The sequence below is a fragment of the Pelophylax lessonae genome (assembly GCF_965119305.1).
Source record: "Pelophylax lessonae genome assembly, chromosome: 3".
Lineage (NCBI taxonomy): Eukaryota > Metazoa > Chordata > Amphibia > Anura > Ranidae > Pelophylax > Pelophylax lessonae.
In genome coordinates, this window is record NC_138770.1 from 334,957,331 (window position 1) to 334,977,773 (window position 20,443).

The 20,443-nt window shown below is 40.9% G+C and overlaps 1 protein-coding gene across 1 annotated transcript in view; it reads left to right on the forward strand.

The window, feature by feature from the left end:
• Window positions 1-20,443, forward strand: part of BAG2 (BAG cochaperone 2) — a 47,093-nt gene that overhangs the window by 13,065 nt on the left and 13,585 nt on the right. The window lies entirely within an intron of this gene.

Consider the following 20,443-nt stretch of genomic DNA (forward strand, 5'->3'; position numbering starts at 1 on the left):
TAATACTAGCAGCATACGGAATAAAAATAGTTAAGAGAAGTATGACCAAAGCTTTTTTTGCCCATACTTCTCTTCTGGGTCACAGTAGGGCACTTATTTCTGCATTCCTGTGACCCAGATTCAGCTGACAGCTGGTGGGAGACAGCTGCAGCATCAGAGTGATGCTGCAGCCATATACAGTAAGTGTGTATGTGTGTTTTGTTTGTTTGTTTTTTTTGTTTTTTGCTTTTCCACACTTTTCCTTTTAATGTTGATTGACAAAATAAAGTTCTGCTTTAAAAATGGGATATAGAGAACTAGATAGGAAAACTGATTTCAATAAAATTACAGTTTTATTTATGAAAAGGTAAAATCCTAGAGATATAAAATCAACCCAAGCATATTACAGATTATTTTACTTTTAGAATACAGAATCTATATACAACCAACAGTTTGTGCAGTGCTTTACTATATAAAGGGAGACAGTATAGATACAAAACCATTGAAGACAAGAGGTTAGAAGGGCCCAAAAAACGAGAGCTTACAATCTAAAAGGGAGGGCAAGTGGTACAAAAGGTATTAACTGTGAGGGATGAGCTGAAGGAGAAAATAGAGGTACAGTTTTTAGGTGGAGTTGAGATAGGCCTCCTGAACGAGATGAGGTTTTAGGGACTGCCTGAGCCTAGGTTCACACTGGTGCCGTGTGGGGAACCACATGTGACTCGGACAGGAATCATAATGCATTCCTGTTCAAATCACATGCGATTCTTCGCAGTACGATTAGAGCCCATTCATTTTGTGTGGCTCCAATCTCCCCGCATCTGCACCAAAACGGTGCAGGACCCTTTTTCCCCCCCCCCCTTATATAATTTTCAGTCTTCTGTTCTCTAGAATTTTTAAAGCTTGTCTGAGCTGTCAGAAAAAAGGGGGTGGAGAGCTGAAATTATAGTCTGCAGAGCTCAGTGAGCTGATTGGAGGGAAAGGACACTCCCCCTTCACACAGCACACAGGAACAGAGCTAAGGCTGTCAATAATCTGGAGGTCCCTTCCCATCACCTTCTTTCTCTTGGTATCAGGAAAATTGTGAGAAGTGATTCATGCTGATAGCAGAGGAACGAAGCAGCAAAGAGAAATTACACTTCGTGCTCTTAATTACATAGTTAAATAGTTTGTGAGGTTGAAAAAAGACTCCAGTCCATCCAGATTAACCAATAGTACATTGTATTCCCCTATTATGTTGTGGTTGTTAAGGTGTCCATCTAATAGTTTTTTAAACTATCGATGCTCCCTGCTGATACGACTGCTTGTGGAAGAGAATTCCCCATCCTTACCACCCTGACGGTATGGAACCCTTTACGCAGTTTAAGGTTAAACCACTTCTCTTCTCATTTTAGTGAATGGCCGCGTGTCTTTTCAAATTCCCTTTTGATGAATAGTTTGTCCCCTATGCTAGGGTCGCCAGTACAGTATTTATACATTGATATCATATCCCCTCTCAATCGTCTCCTCTCCACAGAGAATAAGTTCAAAGCTTGTAGTCTTTACTCATAGCAGAGATCCTCTAGTCCAGGTATATGCAAACAGTGGCCCCCCAGCTGTTGTAAGACTACAAGTCCCATCATGCCTCTGTCTTTGGATGTCATGCTTGTGGCTGTCAGAGTCTTGCTATGCCTCATGGGACTTGTAGTTCTGCAACATCTGGAGGGCCACAGTTTGCATATCCCTGCTCTAGTCCGCTTATTAGCTTTGTTGCCCTTCTCGGGACTCTCTCCAGTTCCAGCACATCCTTCCTGAGGACCGGTGCCCAGAACTGGACGACATACTCCAGATGTGGCCGGACCAGAGTCTTGTAGAGTGAGAGAATAATCTCTTTATTTCTGGAGTGAATCCCCTTTTTTATACATCCCAGTATACACAGATAAATACACACTATGGAGAGATATACTTTGATCATATATGATGTCTGAGGTTTACAACCACTTAATGTTTCTCTCTTTAATCTGCCTTGGGAACATGAAAGGGTGATGGTGGTTGGTTTTGAAGCACAGACAGTTTTTGTTTCAGCTATGAGGCTCTCCTGGTTCCAGCATGGTGTTGTCAGATTTGACGGAAATGCACAGATGGGAAGTAAAAAAACTGTGCTCATCTTGATGCCAGTATATAGTAAACACACTGTATATAGCTGACAGTGTATCCAAAGAAAGTATTGCCAGTGACCAAAGTGAAAAATTACCAGTCCGTGGAGCCCAGTGCTATTTTCATGTCACTGAGCTGATGTGTTTTAGTGTAATAACAGATGGCCCTCCCCCCTCACTGCTTGTCCTTAAACCTCTCTAATACATTCATATACCAACTGAAAACCTAGCCATGCCACGTACATCTGCACTAATTGCTCTGACTCACATTACTAGGTCTTGTCCTGCACATCTGCTTTATCTATTTGCTTTTCTGCAGAAATTCAATATTGGCAGTGTATGCAAGCATTGTGAGGAAAAAGGCAAAAATCTGTTTTCTTTTCATATGACAGATATTTAATGAATGGTGTTGTATAAAGAAGGGCATAGGGCTGAACAATATCGGTATAAACCTATGTTCTCAGCAAGGCTGGGGAACAATCTGAATTCTTGGAGACAGTAAGATGCCATCTATTTCTCAGGGGAAGCACATGCATATCTGAATAATCAGACAATTGTAAAACCTGTTCTATTGCTTATGTTATCCTCAGACATAAGCAGCACCTCTTTTGCTGAACGTTCATGTTTATGGCCTTATTCACATAAGGGTTTTTTTTTTGTAACCCAAAAGTTTTTATTCGTATTGAAATGAACTTAAAGTGTTACTAAACCCACAACAGTAAAAACAGTCTGTATATGCAGTAAAGCATGCTGGTCATACTCACTGTGGAATCTAAGGGGTTAATCCTCTGCATTGCGTAAAAAAGATGTTTTATCTTGTATGCACAGATCCTCCTCTTCTTCCTCTGATTCCAGAACAGGTCCGGATAGTACAGAGACTTTGGAGTCAGGCTGCACATGCTCAGTTCGGTGTGTATTGCTAGAGTTTGCATGTGAGAGTGCATGTGATCAGCACAGGGCCAATCAGCACTGTCCAGACAGAGGGTCAGGGGTCCTGGATCCTGATAGGACAGCCCAGTGCAGTATGAAAAGTCCTCCTACAAGCTTAACGGAGAACTGATAGAAGTTAGAAGACTGCTATATACTGCTGATGAGAAAAGGTATTTAGTAGTTTATATTTACTAAAATAATTGCATTTCCATGTTCTGTGTACTGTGGGAGACCAGATATAATGAATGCAGGGTCCTCAACGCTGACAAAGACATCACCTATGTTGTTTGTATTCAGTCATAGAAATACTGTAGATAAAGCCCTGTACACACCCAAAAATCGGACGACAGATCGTCCGTTTTTTCTTTTTTTTTTTTTGCATGCTAGTCGCAAATTGAACAAGAGTTTACTAAAGTTATGAAAATTCTCATATGACAGAATAAAATATCAGAAGTTATGTAATGTATTGTTGTGTATTTGTATTGTATTTTCGAATGACAACTGTACTGATTAAATAAAAATGTTGTGCTTGTCCGATCGAGTATTATTGGATGAACTGTCATGATTGGCTCGCGAAAGCTGTGTACTAAAGATCCGATTATTGTACGATCGATTCGAAAGCAGTATTTTTCTTCTGATTTTTGGATAAAGGTCCACACACATGATCTGAAAATCGGACGAAAAATACAGCTTTTGAAGCAATCATACGCTAATCAGATTTTTAGTACAGAGCTTTCAAGAGCAGATCACGACAGTTCATTCAATATTATCCGATCGGACAAGCACGATCATACGATACCAGATTGTAACTTTTTTGTTTAATCAGTGCAGTTGTCATTTGAAATACAATACAAATACACTACAACACGACATCACTTTTTTTTTTTTATTCTGTCATAACGAGAATTTTCGTAACTTTAGTAAACTCTTCATGTTCAATATGCGACTAGCATGCAAAAACAAAAAAGACGATCTTTCAATATAGCATACACAGAAGAAATGTATTAAACAATTGTGGATATCAAATTGCTAAAGACAAATTAAAGGAAACTGAAAGAGGTCTAATCACAGACTGTTCACGGGAATAAGTGCAAAATAGTATAGCAAAGCCAGTATAATCACTTGAGAAACTATGAAAACCCAGACCAAAAGTGTTGTATGTCATCTTAAATATAGGGATATTTGGAACTTGGCAGTAGCCTGAGAAATCACAGATCACAAATGAGTTTATGGCACTGTTACAACAGATCTAAATACGTAAAAGTCACTTTTCAAAATCAAGTAGGAGCTGCTTCTAACCGATAAGGAAAAGTAGAGGATTCGTCCATTCAGATTTTTTTTTTCAGGCAACCTCTGTGGTCATAAATCAGTTTCTTATATGGAATGTTTTATTAATCTCCATTTCTATTATTGTAAGATAGGTACCCCAGCTTGTCTACACACCTTAGCTATCAGTTTCTTGGCAGTTAACAAAACCACATACAAAAAGGTGTGCAGATTAATGTTTAATTCTAAAGACTTGGGAGTAAACAGCAAGCATTGCTGAATAGTTGTACCAGGGTAACCACGAGTTCATAGAAAAAAGTTATTGTTTGCTTCTAATCCTTTACCTGGGACCAGAGCAGGTATCAAATGGGTACAATGAAGTATAAATTAATGAGTGAGCCATACACTAGGTTTCAGGGAGACTATCCAGTGGCTGGTTAGAACCTCTTTCCAGGCCTCATCAATAGGGCCCAACCAGCCTCTCACACAATCTTTCTATTATAAGCCTGGGCCCATGCCATAGGGTCCTGGATGGCTTAGTAGAATTCCATAATCATTTGTTTTGGAGAAGCTCTAACAATTGCGACAGTCAAATGATTCTCTGCAAGCACAGGTAATATGGCCCCAATTGCTGTATTTCCTTTCTCTGAATAGGTTTTTCCATATGCTAGGGTTGCCAGTACAATAGTTGTACATTGATATCATATCCCCCCTCAATCGTCTCTTCTCCAGAGAGAATAAGTTCAGTGCTTGCACATCCTTCCTGAGGACCGGTGCCCAGAACTGGACAGCATACTCCAGATGTGGCCGGACCAGAGTCTTGTAGAGTGGGAGAATAATCTCTTTATTTCTGGAGTGTATCCTCTTTTTTATACATCCCAGTATTCTGTTGGCTTTGCTTTCAGCGGTTTGGCATGGCATGCCGCTGTCAAGCCTGTTGTCTACCAGTACCCCCAGGTCCCTTTCCATCCTAGACTCACCCAGAGGTTCCCCCCCTAGTGAGTAGCTTGCTTTCTGGTTTCTGGCACCCAGGTGCATTACTTTCCATTTTTCAACATTAAACCTCATCTGCCATGTAGTTGCCCACCCCATAATTTTGTTCAGGTCCGCTTGTAAGTTTTCCACATCCTGCCCAGAAGATATTGGCCTGCTTAGTTTAGTATCATCCGCAAATACTGAGATTGTACTCGATATCCCCTCCTCTAGATCATTTATGAATAAATTAAACAGGATTGGCCCCAGGACAGAACCCTGGGGGACCCCGCTTTCCACACCCGCCCAATCTGAGTACTCCCCATTAATCACCACCCTTTGCAACCTCCCCTGGAGCCAGTTCTCTATCCAGGTACTCACCTTATGGTCCATACCTGCCTTCCTTAGTTTGAACAGTAAGCGTTTGTGGGGAACGGTGTCAAAGGCCTTTGCGAAGTCCAGGTACACCACATCCACAGGCTTTCCTTTATCTAGGTGGCAGCTCACTTCATCATAGAAGGTTAATAGATTGGTTTGGCAAGAACGATTTTTCATGAATCCATGCTGATTACTACTAATAATACAGTTTTCATTACTAAAGTCTTGTATGTGGTCCCTTAACATCCCCTCCAAAATCTTGCAGACTACTGATATTAGGCTGACCGGCCTATAGTTACCCGGGATATATCTCGGCCCCTTTTTAAATATTGGTACCCCGTTGGCTTTTTTCCAGTCAGCTGGCACCCTTCCCATCTGTAAACTATCCTTAAAGATCAAGAATAATGGTCTGGCAATCACCTGGCTTTGCTCTTTAAGAACCCTCGGGTGCAAGACATCCGGTCCTGGTGATTTATTTATGTTAAGTTTCTCTAGTTTAGTTCTAAGTCTGTCTTCTGTTAGCCATGGCAGTATTTCCTGAGGTGTGTTGTTTAGTTTGGCCTTACAAGCTGGGTTAGTGTAGCCCCCCAATTCTTTAGTGAAGACTGAAGAGGAGAAATTATTTAACACTACCCCCTTTTCCCTGTCCTCTGTGGCCAAAACTCCCTTATTGTCTTTTATGGGGCCAATGTGTTCTGGCCTCGCTTTCTTACTGTTTATATATTTAAAGAATTTCTTGGGGTTCTTTTTACGCTCTTCCGCTATATGTCTCTCGTGTTCTATTTTAGCCGCCCTGATTTCGTCTTTACATTTCTTATTACACTCTTTTTAATGCTTCAATGCTGCCAATGACCCCTCAGTCTTGTATTTTTTGAAGGCCTTTCCTTTAGCATTAATATGCATTTTTATGTTGGAGTGTAGCCACCCAGGGTTTACTTTTGCTCTTTTAAATTTATTTCCCTTTAGAATACACTGGTCAATCCCTTTGTTAAGTATGCTTTTGAAGCACTCCCATTTTTCCTCCGTGTTCTTTGTTCCAAGGGTTCTATCCCATTTGATATTTTCTAGCAGAGAGCGCAGTTTTGGGAAATTGGCTCTTTTGAAATTCAGTGTCCTTATATTGCCCTTGAGTTTACCATTACTATAATTAATACTGAAACGAATTGACCTATGGTCACTGTTTCATAAGTTGTCCTGTATTTCTATATCCGTGAGCAAGTCTGTATTGTTGGTAATCAGTAGGTCAAGTACCGCATTGTTTCTTGTCGGTGCATTCACCATCTGACCCATGAAATTGTCCTGCAATTCAATTTTCACCTTCCTCTGGATCAACTGTGGGTATAGGATTGTGAATATGGGATTGTGTGATTTTTTAAAAAAATTTTTATTGGACTGTCTTATTTCAACCTGACTATCTATGTAATATTACATTACCAAATGCACCAGAGTACTCTGGATTTTCTAAAGAGAGACCACACAGCAGAAAAGATCTCCTTCTGGCTCACTGTCTCTAACTGAAACTGTCTCTAACTTAAACGTTACAACCCTTCTGGCTCTGTATGAGGGAAACTAGTTGGTGATCTGACATTCATTTGTATTAAGCAGCACTTTCATGGTTTTAAACTAATTTGCATGTGTAAATTTTACTTTTTAAAATATAAAATTTTACAAATGTTGTTTTTAGTCCCAATCTCAATAAATAAAAATATTCACAAAACCACTGTTAATTTCCTTTTAGTGTAAAAAGTATACAATATGCAGTTATAGTAACTACTGTGCACTAACTGCAAATTCAGATTAGAGCGACAGTTGGGGGTGTGTGCACTGAACACTAAAATGAGAAAGAACGTCAGTTATCTGTGTTATCTACTAGCACATCTATACTACATGTATGACTCATGTACAGTATTTCCAGTCTACATGATAACAAAGAACAAAATCTTTTTTTTTTTTCTGCAGACAGGTTTCATTATCTCCTTTTCCCTTTTTTCCTGCTTCAGTTTTTTTTTGGGTGAAGGGAGGTGGATTTTAAAAGTAAACAAGTGAAGCAAAAAAAAAAAAATTCAGATTTCCAAGGCGTGGTACCAGTCTTTAAAACATCACTGCCACCCAAAAAAAATTAAAACGTTTCCTTGCAAAGATGAAATTCACCCTTACAGTGGCATGTGCTGCCAGTTTTCGCTCCATGGAAGAACCTCTGACAGAAAACAGCAGTGACAAGGGTAGTTTGCAGTTGGGGACGCAGGCATCTGATGCTGTCAGAAGGGTGGAATGGTGAAGAACCCTACGGAGGCTGTGGTGCGTCAACAGAGCAAAATTTGGTAGAATAGGCTAACACAGAGTTTAATACGTCTCTGGGGGAAGACAGTGTTGCTTTAACTCCAGACAAAAATGCTAAATTTATGGCTGAAATACATACTGTATATGTGAACTGTTCTCCAGTCTATGCCACAGGATTTGTAATTCTGTAAAAGCAGAATTTCGGGCACCATTCATATGGCACATGCATCCTTTAGATCAGGGGTCTTCAAACTATGGCCCTCCAGTTGTTCAGGAACTACAATTCCCATCATGCCCAGTCATGACTGAGAATGTCAGAGTTTTACAATGCCTCATGGGATGTGTAGTTCCGCAACAGCTGGAGGGCCGTAGTTTGAGGATCCCTGCTTTAGATCCTAGTCCACACTTGTGCCTGCACAGGTGAGCTTCCACACACGTACAAAGAAAGGGAAGGTTTCTGACTTTTCTGGTAGCAGTCTTGCATGGTTCCCTCCGGACCCAAGTCCTGTGGCACATCTCAGCATGCACAGGAGGGGCGGGGGGGGGGGGGGGGAATCTCACCTAAGTGCTGCTTTGTAACAAAAATAAGGTAGTAAAATCTATTTGTAACAGAGGGATGGGGGGGGGGGGAGGCAGGTGAGCACAACATGCCCTTTAGACAGGGCGAAGGTCTGCTTTAAACCTTGCTATTTGCTCATCTATCATATTGCCCATCCAGGAAAATCGCTGATTACCCACAGATTCAGTTTTGTAGCTTTCAGAATTATTTTTACATATACAGGTATATGTATAGCCAAAACATATTTTTTAATTTTGGATAGACCTGGGGTTAAATGTCTTGTCATATCATTTTTTGCTGTCTGTTTCCTGCTGGGTAGATTTCAAGTGCTATTCAAGGTATCTTTTTGTTTTTTAAAAACTAAAAAACATGTTATACTTACCTGTTCTGTGCAATGGTTTTGCACAGAGAAGCCCTGATCCTGCTCTTATCGGGTTCCCCCAACCAGAGCTCCTGGACCCTCCTCTTCTCCGAGTGCCCCCATAGCAAGCCGCTTGGTCCAACACCTGCTAATTGGCTGTGATTAAAGCAGCAGGAGCCAATGGGGAGGCAGAGACCCAGGAGAGCAACCACTCTCATTCCCCTCTCTGAATCGCACTCAGACTTGGGTAAGTATTAGGGGGTCTGCTGGGGGAGATTCATACTGATGGTGGTGCGTGGTGTGGTGGCAGCAATCTCTGAGTCCAGTTGCAGAAAACAAAACTGTTTTGAAATTGAAGTTCAGTAAAGCACAACAAGCCAGGCGAGAAGGCAACTCGACTGGGAGCACTCACAGGATGTAACAGCATTGAGTAATAGCAGTAGGTCTTAGGTGTGCTGACAGCATCTGTCTCGAGGGGCAGAATGCAGCCTGGCTGGCCTGTATCCAAGTGGGGAGGCTTCCAGGATAGATGGCCCTGACAGACGGCTAACCTGTCCCTACTCTAGCCAGCCACACACTAAATGTGTGCCAGGGTAAATAGAATAAATAGAATCTGGCTGACCAAAAATGGCCACTAAAGTTACATGGGATGCCAGTATCCAATTGGATGCTGCCTCTCTGTGACTGAGGAGATCATAGAAGAACTAGGTTATTTTGACTTCCTTCTCCACCTGCAATGCTGCTGTGGATGAGCTCAACCTGCAGTGGAGAAAATAAACTGCACCTGCCTACAACCTCTTGTTCCCTGAGCATTTTTTGTACTAGTGAGAAAATAATCTCTCAAAGTGAGGGGAGTTCCAATCCTAGAAAGCTGTCACTAGAACAGGTGTCTACATAGGAAGATTTACCTTGACCTTTTGTTCTGGGGAAAACTCAAACATTTTGTATTTCCCATCACTTTCTGTTTTAGTGATAGGGGTCAAAATAGAGCAACCAAAACTTGACAAGGGGTTTGATTATTCCCTTCTCTACCCAAAATAATAAAAAAAAAATGTGTTCACTTTAAATAAACAACGAAAAAATACCTCTATCCAAATATAACTAGAGAAGCATCTGCTTGATATTAGGTTTGTTCATATCCCCAAAGAATTGGGGATATGAAGAATTGGGTTGATTTATTATCCACCCGTTCATAGAAATATGATCATTTTATAAGTAGAGCACTGTGGAAAAACAGTGACAGCATTTGGCCTGGCCATGAATTCAGAATCAGTTTGTTGAGTCACATCATTTACCGAGCATTATTATTTACTTCTAAGCAGCAAAAGGACTAACCTTAGATCTTCTGCAGTCCTAGGCGTTAATCTGACAAGCCTACACTGGAGAATTTGTCATCCGCTTCTCTACTGCATACCATGATTTAAAATCAAATAACACACTCAGCAAGTATTGTAGACATGTTAAATCCTTTTTTTTTTTTTTTGTATTTTGTAAATTCTCTTTATTAAAAATTCAATAGTATAATACAAAACAAAGCCTATTGGGCATACCTAGGCTTAGGTAACAACATAAAAAAGAACATACAATGACAACCTAATACATGGCAACCATTACCCTGTGATATGCAGTGAAATTTTTAGTAATGAAAAAAAAAAGGGAAAATATCATAGATGAAATGACAATACTTCTAACAGGAAAATAACAGCTGCCCTGAATTAATCCGGTGTATCATTAGATGCGACCATGTCAGTAGAGGCTATCCAAATATCCCAGACCTTTGTTTTTTAGGCAACCCCTCGCTTCATAAGTAAACTTAAATAATGGAATTGCTGCAATAATTTAGCGCTTCCAGAGATTAGGTGCCTGTGGAGACTTCCATTTTAAAAGGATGGCCTTACATGCGTAAAACAGAAGCAAGCCTATCAATGTTTTCCTGGCTCTAGACCTGGCCAAAAGGTGTACCAGACCCAGGATATAAACATCAACAGATAAGGGTACAAATATAGAGGTTACAGAACTTATACAGTTGGAAACAGCAGCCCAAAAGGACTGGATAACAGGGCAGATCCCAGAAGACATGTATAAATGTTGCCATGCCTTCCGGACAACAACATTTAACAGGTTGTGATGGAAATATCCTATTCAATTTATGTGGAGTAAAGTATATTCTATGAAGAATTTTAAATTGCATTAGCCCATCCCGAGTAGAGACCAGTTGTTGCATAGGATATTCCCAAATGTCCTCCCCGTATTCAGTATCCAACTCTGGAGCCTAACTGCACCAGCAGGACAATAATTTATCTAGACCCTCGTGAATAGTTGGTAGTAGGCTCTTATATAAAATTAATAGTGGTTTTGTGAGGGAATCTTCTCACAGTAAAGACTAGATTCCCGAAGCAGCCAGGGCAACTGCTTGATTACAAAATTGCATTTGAAATGTGTGGCGCAGTTAGAGGTATCGGAACAGACATGAGTTAGGGAGATTGTATTGCTCTTTCAGAGTGTCGAAGGTTTTAAGAGCACCTCCTTCACAGACTTGACTAAGGTATTTAATGCCTTTAGAGGCCCAAACATTGGGATCGGGAAAGGAAACAAAACAAATTCCGCAAGAGTGGGATTTAACCATAGGAGCATATAAGGTGATCTAAGGTGGGAAGGCATAGGAAGTTTCAAACACCAGGCTCTAATAAATGTCTTCATGGACTGTGTGATGCAGTAAGGGGCCGAGATACCTCTATATAACAGATTGCTCAGGTCTTCATAGGAGCCTAAATAAGCTGCTTCCAATACCACTCTAGTGTTTGTCTCATCATTCACTAGCCACTTATGGGCATGAGAGGGTTGGGCAGCAATGTAATAGGCATGTAGGTTCAGGCAAACTAGTCCCACTTGGGTCCAATGCCTTTGTAGAGTTGATAGACTAAATCTGGGCTGCTGAGAACCCTGAACTGCTGAGCTAAATTGTTTGAAGTATTTTTGCTGAATCCACACTGGAGCTTGACGCAGAATATATAGGAAGGAGGGAAGCAGCTTCATCTTATTAAGATTCATATTTCCAATAAGAGAAAGAGGGAGATGTTCCCAAGCTTTCATACACTACTTTGCCATTTGCAATACGGGCAGAAGATTCAGAGAACAATACTTAGAGGCCTTGGAAGTGACCACTATACCCAGGTACTCAATGATAGGACAGGGTCAGCAACGGTCTGTGCACCATTGTCTATTGGTAGAATTTGGGACTTATCCCAGTTCACCATCAGGCCAGACAGGGGTAAGAAGTTAAATTCATTCCTAAAGAAAATGTTATTGACAGTGCTGTCCCAACTCTAACCAGAGCAAATATCTACCTGTAGTTTCCAATAGCTGAGCCCTAAATATTATTCATTATTTGTCCCCATTGAAGCTGAGATTGATGCCATTGTGCTAATGAGCTAATCCCCCAAACAAGACACTCAGAAACAGGTACACTATATTGTCAAAAGTATTGTGATGCCTGCCTTTACACGCACATGAATTTTAATGGCATCCCAGACTTAGTCCGAAGAGTTCAATATTGAGTTGGCCCACCCCTTGCAGCTATAACAGTTCTTCTGGGAACACAGTCCACAAGGTTTAGGAGTGTGTCTATGGCAATGTTTGACCATTCTTCCAGAAGCGCATTTGTTAGGTCAGGTACTGATGTTGGACGAAAAGGCCTGGCTCACAGTCTCTGCTCTAATTCATTCCAACGGTGTTCTGTCGGGTTGAGGACAGGCCAGTTAAGTTCTTCCACCCCCAAACTCGCTTATTCATGTTTTCAAGGACAAGTTCATGTGCACGTAAAGGCAGGCGTCGCAGTGCTTTTGACAATATAGTGTATCTATGCCCTCCCCGGATTAACGTTATTGGGGTCAACGGAAGCTATGCTTTGTATGTGCCTAACTCTGCCACTGGCTTCTATGACATAATTAAGAGGAATGGCTGCATATAACTCCCAATCTATAGAATTCCTCTCCCAATCTATAGAATTCCTTCACATGTGCTAGGGTGATGGGAAAAATCTATATGCATTTAAGGAGGGTATTGGTATTTGTTTCTAAAGTGCACTGAGCGCCTCCTAATGCCTGCTCTAAATAGATGCCTTAAATTGCACCTGCCATTATAGAAATATGTGGACTGCTATTGCTGACCCCTTCTGAAAATTTTAGTGGCCTTAGTGTCCAAGTCAGATACTTGAAACAAGCTAAAGCCATTGTATTATTGCAACAGTCAGGTGACTAGCATTTCCAGAAAAGTTCAGCAAAGATAACTCACATATTTCTCCCACAACGGTTTAATAGTAATGCACGCCAGTACTATGTGAGATCAGTTTGGAAATACGTAGCAGAAGTTCTAAGTGCTCTTGTACACAGTGTACTATAGAGGTAAAGAATAGTTCTTTCTACCTGAGTAATAGTTTATATTCTCAGAAGTGATCACATGGATTCTGGGCTAAGCAAATAATGTCTAAATACAAGAATCATGTATATTTTTCCTCAAAGGGTAATTCCACCTTTTCCCTAAAAATGTAAAGATGAATTCCCAACACCCTTCCCACTCCTCCGATCCTCACTGCAGTTATCCTCTCGGATGATATTTTTTAAACAGCCCATGTCTGCCCATGTACTAATGCCCTTTAAACTCTGTACACAGCCTGAGAGACTGTGTAGTGGCAAAATGGCAGCAATGGATAGCTGTCATTTGTCAGCACAGATACATGACAGTGCTGACCAGTGAGCGTCGTGCCAGGAAACCCTCATTGGTCAACACTGTGACGTGACAGTACTGATCAATGAGCGTTAGCCATTGTCAGCATTATGCTACTACACAACCTCTGGGGCTGTGCATAGAATTTAAAAGTGTATGGATTACACTATTTGCTGCCAGGAAGTTAATTGCTAGGCATTGGATGCATGATAGCCCTCCCCTGTTCAGTGACTGGCTGAGAGGCGTAAATGCCACCTTACCTTACAAAAATCGAGTCTACGCCCATAGGGGCTGCCCTGCCAAGTTTAATAAAATCTGGGACAGATGGTTTCAGACACCAGAGACTTGTAATTAGGGGCTCTTTCTACATACCTTTACAGATCTTAATGTTGTGTCATGTCGGACTGTTGATACACTGTGGTCTCCCCTTCAGTTTGGTTCCTGTTCTTCCCCCACCCAATATTTGGGATGTCTGTTTAGTCTGAATTGCGACTATATGTTGAAAAGTTTATTTTTCCCACTTCATATATGTTTTATGTTTTTGGTATTCACCTTTGTACGATTTTGTACTCTCGCTTGTACCACTTTTTATACTTATTCTCAATAAAGAAAAACGTTTGTTGGAAAAAGTGTATGGATTGATGCCCAGGCAGAAGTGGGTGGTAGAAGATTAGTGTCACAGCAGATAGATGCATCTGGAACTGGAAGAAAGGGAAGGGTGTTGGATAGTGATCTTTAATTTTTTTGATGTACAGGTGGAATTATCTTGGTGTGTTTTATGTATTTCTTCTTTCCAGATCTGTACAGGAATCCAGCATGAAACTTTACCTCTGTACAGGGGATTTCTGTAATAAAGAGGTAGTAAAGTAATAAATCTGACATTATTCAAAAGGAAAGATTATAAAAAGTCTTACCTGTAATTGACTTTGAAACAGCTTGAACTTGTGCCATTTAGATACTGGCATTAACTGAAAAGAGAAGTATATGAATTTTATTTTATTTTATTTTTTAAGAAGGTGTATGCAGCACCCTGCTGGCTTTAAGAACTGAGCAATCAAACACCGCTGTTTGCTCGGTTCTCTGTGATCCTCGAGCAGAGAGCTGGTGACTGTCAGTCACTACTGTCTGCTCTACTACTGTTCACTGGAGCGCTGAGCTGTGGAGGGAGTGGCTGGCTCAGCCTCTCAACGACTCACTGAGAGGCTGAGCCTGGTGCTGGTCCAGGCATGTGGGTGCATCCTGACCATATGGTCGCGATCTTTTCCCAGCCTGGACCGGCTGTGTGACATCAGCCAGCTTCAGCCCACTGTCTGCTGAAAACATGTCACAGGAGTGCAGAATGTACTGCACTTCTCTGATCCATAAACTAGCGTTGACTGTACTTCTCCTTTAAGCCGATGCTGTAATTGGCACTAGCCACTAACTAACATCGAAGCTTATGAGTATATTTTTAGTGTTTTTAATAAAATTTATTTTTTTACTCTTTTTTTGACTCTTTTGCCTTCCCCCTGAGTACTGGTCGTCAAAGAAAGGAGAATCTGTGTGAATGAAGAGTGTCCCTATTTAAATGAAAGCAGAAACCTAAAGGCAGAGGAGCTATTTTGAATCAGCTGTGGTGATTCATTATTCTAGTGTGTTTGCCCTTAGCTTTGGCGGGTCTAAATATTTGGTAAGCGCATCTGCATTGTGGAGGAGTGCAGAGCACTTATGGTAATATGCTTTGTTATTAAAGCGGAGTTCCGGCCATGAAAAAAAATTTTCAATAAAAATACTCCCGGGACAGTCAGGGCTAGTACATTCCACAAGGGATAGCCTCTGTACTGTCCCGGGTCGCACTTACCTGGAAGAAGAAATACTTACCTTGAAAATTTCTTCTCCAGCGCTGACATCTTGGATGTGGGCAGCTGAGCCAGCGCGATCCTTTTCTGCGTCCTCTTCCGTGTCCTCTTCTCCCACAATGCGCCTGCACCGTCCCCGCTCGTCACTTCCGGTGCGGCGCCGCATTCCTCCACAGCTTCTGGACATGCCCAGAAGCTGTTTAGCAGGGAATGCGGTGCCGCACCGGAAGTGACGAGCAGGGCCGGTGCCGTGGCATTGATTCCTGGGAGCGATGACGTTTAGCTCCCAAGAATCATTGCAAACCAGAAGTGAAGGCACGGGCCGTGGCCGCCGAGGGAGGAAGTGGAAGAAAGGTGAGTATATTTTTCTACAATAACAAGGTAAGTAAAAAAAAAATAAAAATCGTAACTATCCATTTCCTTTTCAGGTGACAAAAAGCAAGCGGATGGCCACAAAATTGATTATGTCGATTTTGTGGCCGGAACTCCGCTTTAAGAGCATTGGTGGATTTTTCATTTAGTAATGGATCTTTTCACTGACACTTTCTATATGAATGGACTTTTTCTCTGACACTTGTTATATAGATGGACTTATTATTCAATGTTTTCTAAAAAAAAAAAAAAAAGACTATAATAGTGCAATACTTTTTATTTAAATATTTTTTATATACACTGAGGTATTGGGGATACTTGTGAGTGCTGCTATTGTATCCAATTTACTTATTTCTATCAATGGTTTATTAGTACTTAACGTAGTTTTTTCACATTTTTTCTTAGAAAATGTTGATAGTTGAAGTTTGAATAGAGCAACATGTCACATAATTTATTGTTTTGTGGTATATTATTACAGCACTGGTACACAAGACACCAAAACATGCTCTTTTTATACACACCATAATGTACTCCTGGTGGTGTGAACCTGCCCTTAATGTGATTTTTTTTTTTTGCTTGTTATTTTGGCTTTGAATAGTACAAGCTCAGGTACTGAATGTGGGAACACAAGCCATTACAGGAGCACATATCATTGTCCGCTGACAGGTGTTTGCTCTGTAACCTGTTTATCTTTTCTGAACTGACCTTGAGCTGCTGCCAGCTGTTTCCTGCTTATCAGGAAAGGCCATTTGGTGACTGAATGTAAATCCTCATTCCCTTAGGCTCGGTTTCCACTAGTGCGGCTACAAAGTCGTGCTACTTCTAGCACGACTTCGTAGCGAAAGTAAACTGCGGCTTCAGTTAGACTTTTCCCTCATATATAGAGGGAAGTCGCGCTCAAAAGTAGTGCACGATCTACTTTTGAAGTCGCCGCAACTGAAGCCGCGGCAGTGGAAACGGGCCCCATTGAAAACAATGGGTTTTGACTTGCTGTGTGACTTGACATGTGTCAAGTCGCACCGCAAGTCGCACTAGTGGAAACCGAGCCTTACTTCTGCCTTATAAACTTTCATCCATGTACTAGTTGCTTGATAACGATGGCAGATAGCAGTTACGCAAACACCTACATTATTCATTCCCCTTGTTTGCACTTTTTCATACCCTTTGCAATCTCATGTATTCATTTATTTGCATTTTCTGATATTTATACTGATTGCAGCAGAGCTTTGTTTTTCTAATCTATTAATTACTCAACTGATTATGACTACTAATGCACATGAAAAATTAAAGAGCGATTCCAGACAAGAAATTGAGTTTGGCATTGATCAGTTATGCTGTCCAGGAAATGTTCCCTATGTACTAGTACTCAGAGGAGTAGGATTCATCTGAGATGTGCCATTTTTAAATGGAAATCCATTGAACAGGATATGCTGCTGCAATCACGGCACTTGCATTATCTAAGATGACTTTCATGAATATTCTGTATTGTGTGCTCTTTCTACAATGTTATTAAAGCCCAGGTTTGTTAAAAAAAAAAAAAAAAATCAGGACAAGGGACATTAGTTACAGTCAGAAGGGTGTTTCCCTTGTGCTGTGGCTCCTCTATTAGCTGAAATCCCTTACCCCTACTTTTATTATCTTCTGGTTAATAGAGCCGATGGAGCTGTGACAGGCACTTATGAAGCCCGCAGAGAAATGTATCAGTTTTTATTTAGCTGGGAGTTTCCAGAGACTGCAGAAAATTGAGTACGATCCATGCTACTTTATTTTGGTCAGAGCATATTTGGTGGTATCTGATGGCCTGGTTGTGTATGATAGCCCCATTAGTGTGTTGGGGATGGAAGCCAGAACTGTAGAGATGGTTGCATCTATCAGTGGGTTTCCTGTATATTGAGTTGTGCAGCTTGTCATCCCTGATGGATAATGTGGTGTACAGTAAGTTGACATGTGTGCTTGAATAGCCCATTTGGAAGACATGAATGTTTTGGTTCTTAACCACTTGCCGACCGCCGCAAGTACATATACTGGGGCGGTCAGCCCCTCACAGGCAAAGTGACATATATATATATACGTCACTAGCCTGTGAGGCTCTGGGGAGCAGGCGCGCTCCCACGCGGTCACGGACCCCCCCCCCCCCCCCGCACGTGTGACCGGCGGACCCGATGTCCGCCGGTCACTCGGCGACCGTCGGTGCAGAGGGAGAAAGGTAGGCGGCTGATGTAAACAAGCCGCCTGTCATTCTCCCTGTGTAGAAACTGTGATCATACGGTTCTACTATGTAGGACCGTTGATCACTGTTTCCACAGCTCAAGCCACAGCCAATCACAGTTAGAATCACGCCCCTAGGGACACACACCACCCCTCCCTCTCAAATAAAGTTAACCCCTTCACTGCCAGTGTAATTTTACAGTAACAGTGCATATGTATAGCACTGATTACTGTAGAAATGTCACTGGTAACCCCAAAAGTGTCAAAAATGTCAGTCAAGGGTCCGATCTGTCCGCCGCAATGTCGCAGTACCGCAAAAAAAAATCGCAGATCGCCGCCATTACGCGTTAAAAAAAAACAACAAAAATGACAAAAATATTTCCCTTTGTTAGTAAACACGATAACTTTTGCGCAAACCAATCAAAATACGCTTTTTGCAATTTTTTTTTTACCAAACATATGTAGCATAAAACAAATTGGCCGAAAATGTTAAAAAATTTTGATTTTTACATTTTTTTGGGGGGAATTTCATATAATAAAATGCTAAAAATATTGTTATTTTTGCAAAATTGACTCTCTTTTTTTGTTTATAGCACATGATCAAAAAATCGCACAGGTGATCAAATACCGCCAAAAGAAAGCTCTGTTTGTGGGAAAAAAAGGACGTCAAATTCGTTTAGGTACAGCGTCGCACGACCGCGCAATTGTCCGTAAATTCACGCAGTGCCGAATCGCAAAATACCCCCTGGTCAGGAAGGGGGTAAAATCTTCCGGGGCTTAAGTGGTTAAAGGGAACTTCAAAACTACTCAGGAAAGGAAAACTTTTTAACTAAGAATAATAATTCTATTTGACAGATAAGATAATGGACTAAATGTGGACCTCCGTTTTCAAAATCACTGTTCTACAGTTTAAAGATCATTCTCACCTCTGTGACTTTTTCCCCTCCCAGTCTATAGCCATCTTCTTTCCCTATCTGTTTAACTTTCTGAGTTACATAATGTTTTAGCCCCTTCAAGACCAGGCTATTTAGCACTCTGCTTCTTTAACTGGCAATTGCATTGTAATGCAATACTGTATGAAACTAAAATATATAACATTTATTTTTTCACATAATAGAGCTTTCTCTTGGTGGTATTGGATCACCCCCTTTTTTTTTTTTTTTTTTTTTCACTATATATATAAAAAAAAAAAGCACTGAAAATAATCTTGGAAAAATTTTTTAAAATATATTTTTGTTTTGTTTTTATCTTATTTAATTTATAAAAGAAAAAGAAAAAAATTACACAGCTGTAGTGTAATCTTTTACAAATAGTAAATCCTAATACAGGGTCACCTAATAACACAAGATCATTTCTGTTGCAACTACAACAGTGATTATCGATTTCATTATGCTGCATAGACGGGGGGGGGGGGGGGGGGTGTATAAAATATTAGATAAACGAAGAAAAAAGAAAAAACTGAGAAGGGGAGTTGAGAAAATGGGGGATTAACCACCTAAGGACCAGGCCTATTTCTGAACCTTTGTTTTTTACAAGTTAAAATCAGTATTTTTTTGCTAGAAAATGACCCCCAGACAATATATATATATATATATAAATGGTGGTTGTTGCAATATTTTTTGGCATGTGGTATTTCCGCACCGGTCTTACAAAAGCAATTTTTTGGGAAAAAATAGATATCACTGCATGTAAAAAAAGGAAATAGTAAAGTTAGCCAAATTTTTTGTCCATAGGCGACACTTTGATAAACATTTCTACAGGTTACCAGTTTAGAGGTACAGGGGAGGTCTAGTGCAACTTGCGTATGCGTTCGCTTCTGCACGCGAGTTTCAGAGGGACAGGGCGTTTTACATTTTTTATTTTTCATATTTATTTTACCTTTTATTTTTTATTTTTACATTGTCCCTCTAAAAATCTTTTTTTTTTTTTTATTCCTATTACAAGGAATGTAAACATCCCTTGTAATAGAAATAAGCAGAACAGGTTCTCTTTAATGTGAGATCTGGGGTCAAAAAGACCTCAGATCTCACATCTACACTAAAAAGCAAAAAAAAAAAGTAATTTTTTTCATCGTGAAACAAAATGTGCTGTGCCCTTTAAGGCCGTTGGGAGGCGTATGGTGTCAACCTGGTCCTCCAAGGGCATAGAGTCAGGTGGGGACAGCTTGCCCTCACTTGACTTCCTGCCTAGAAGGGGAGAGGACCGGATGGTTTTCCCTGCTACCCACAGCTCCGGCAAAGAGGAGGAAAAGACTGGGAAGCGGCGGGAGGCCGGGGCACCTCTCCCGCCTCTCATAAAAGTAATCCCACGGCGAATCCACTGCTGGGACCACTTTTATGAGAAAGAGGACCGCCTGCCCAGTAGAAAAATACCAGGGTTATGGCTGCCATCTGCTGCCATAACCCCAGTTTTTAACGTCAAAGTAGCAAAGTAAAACTGT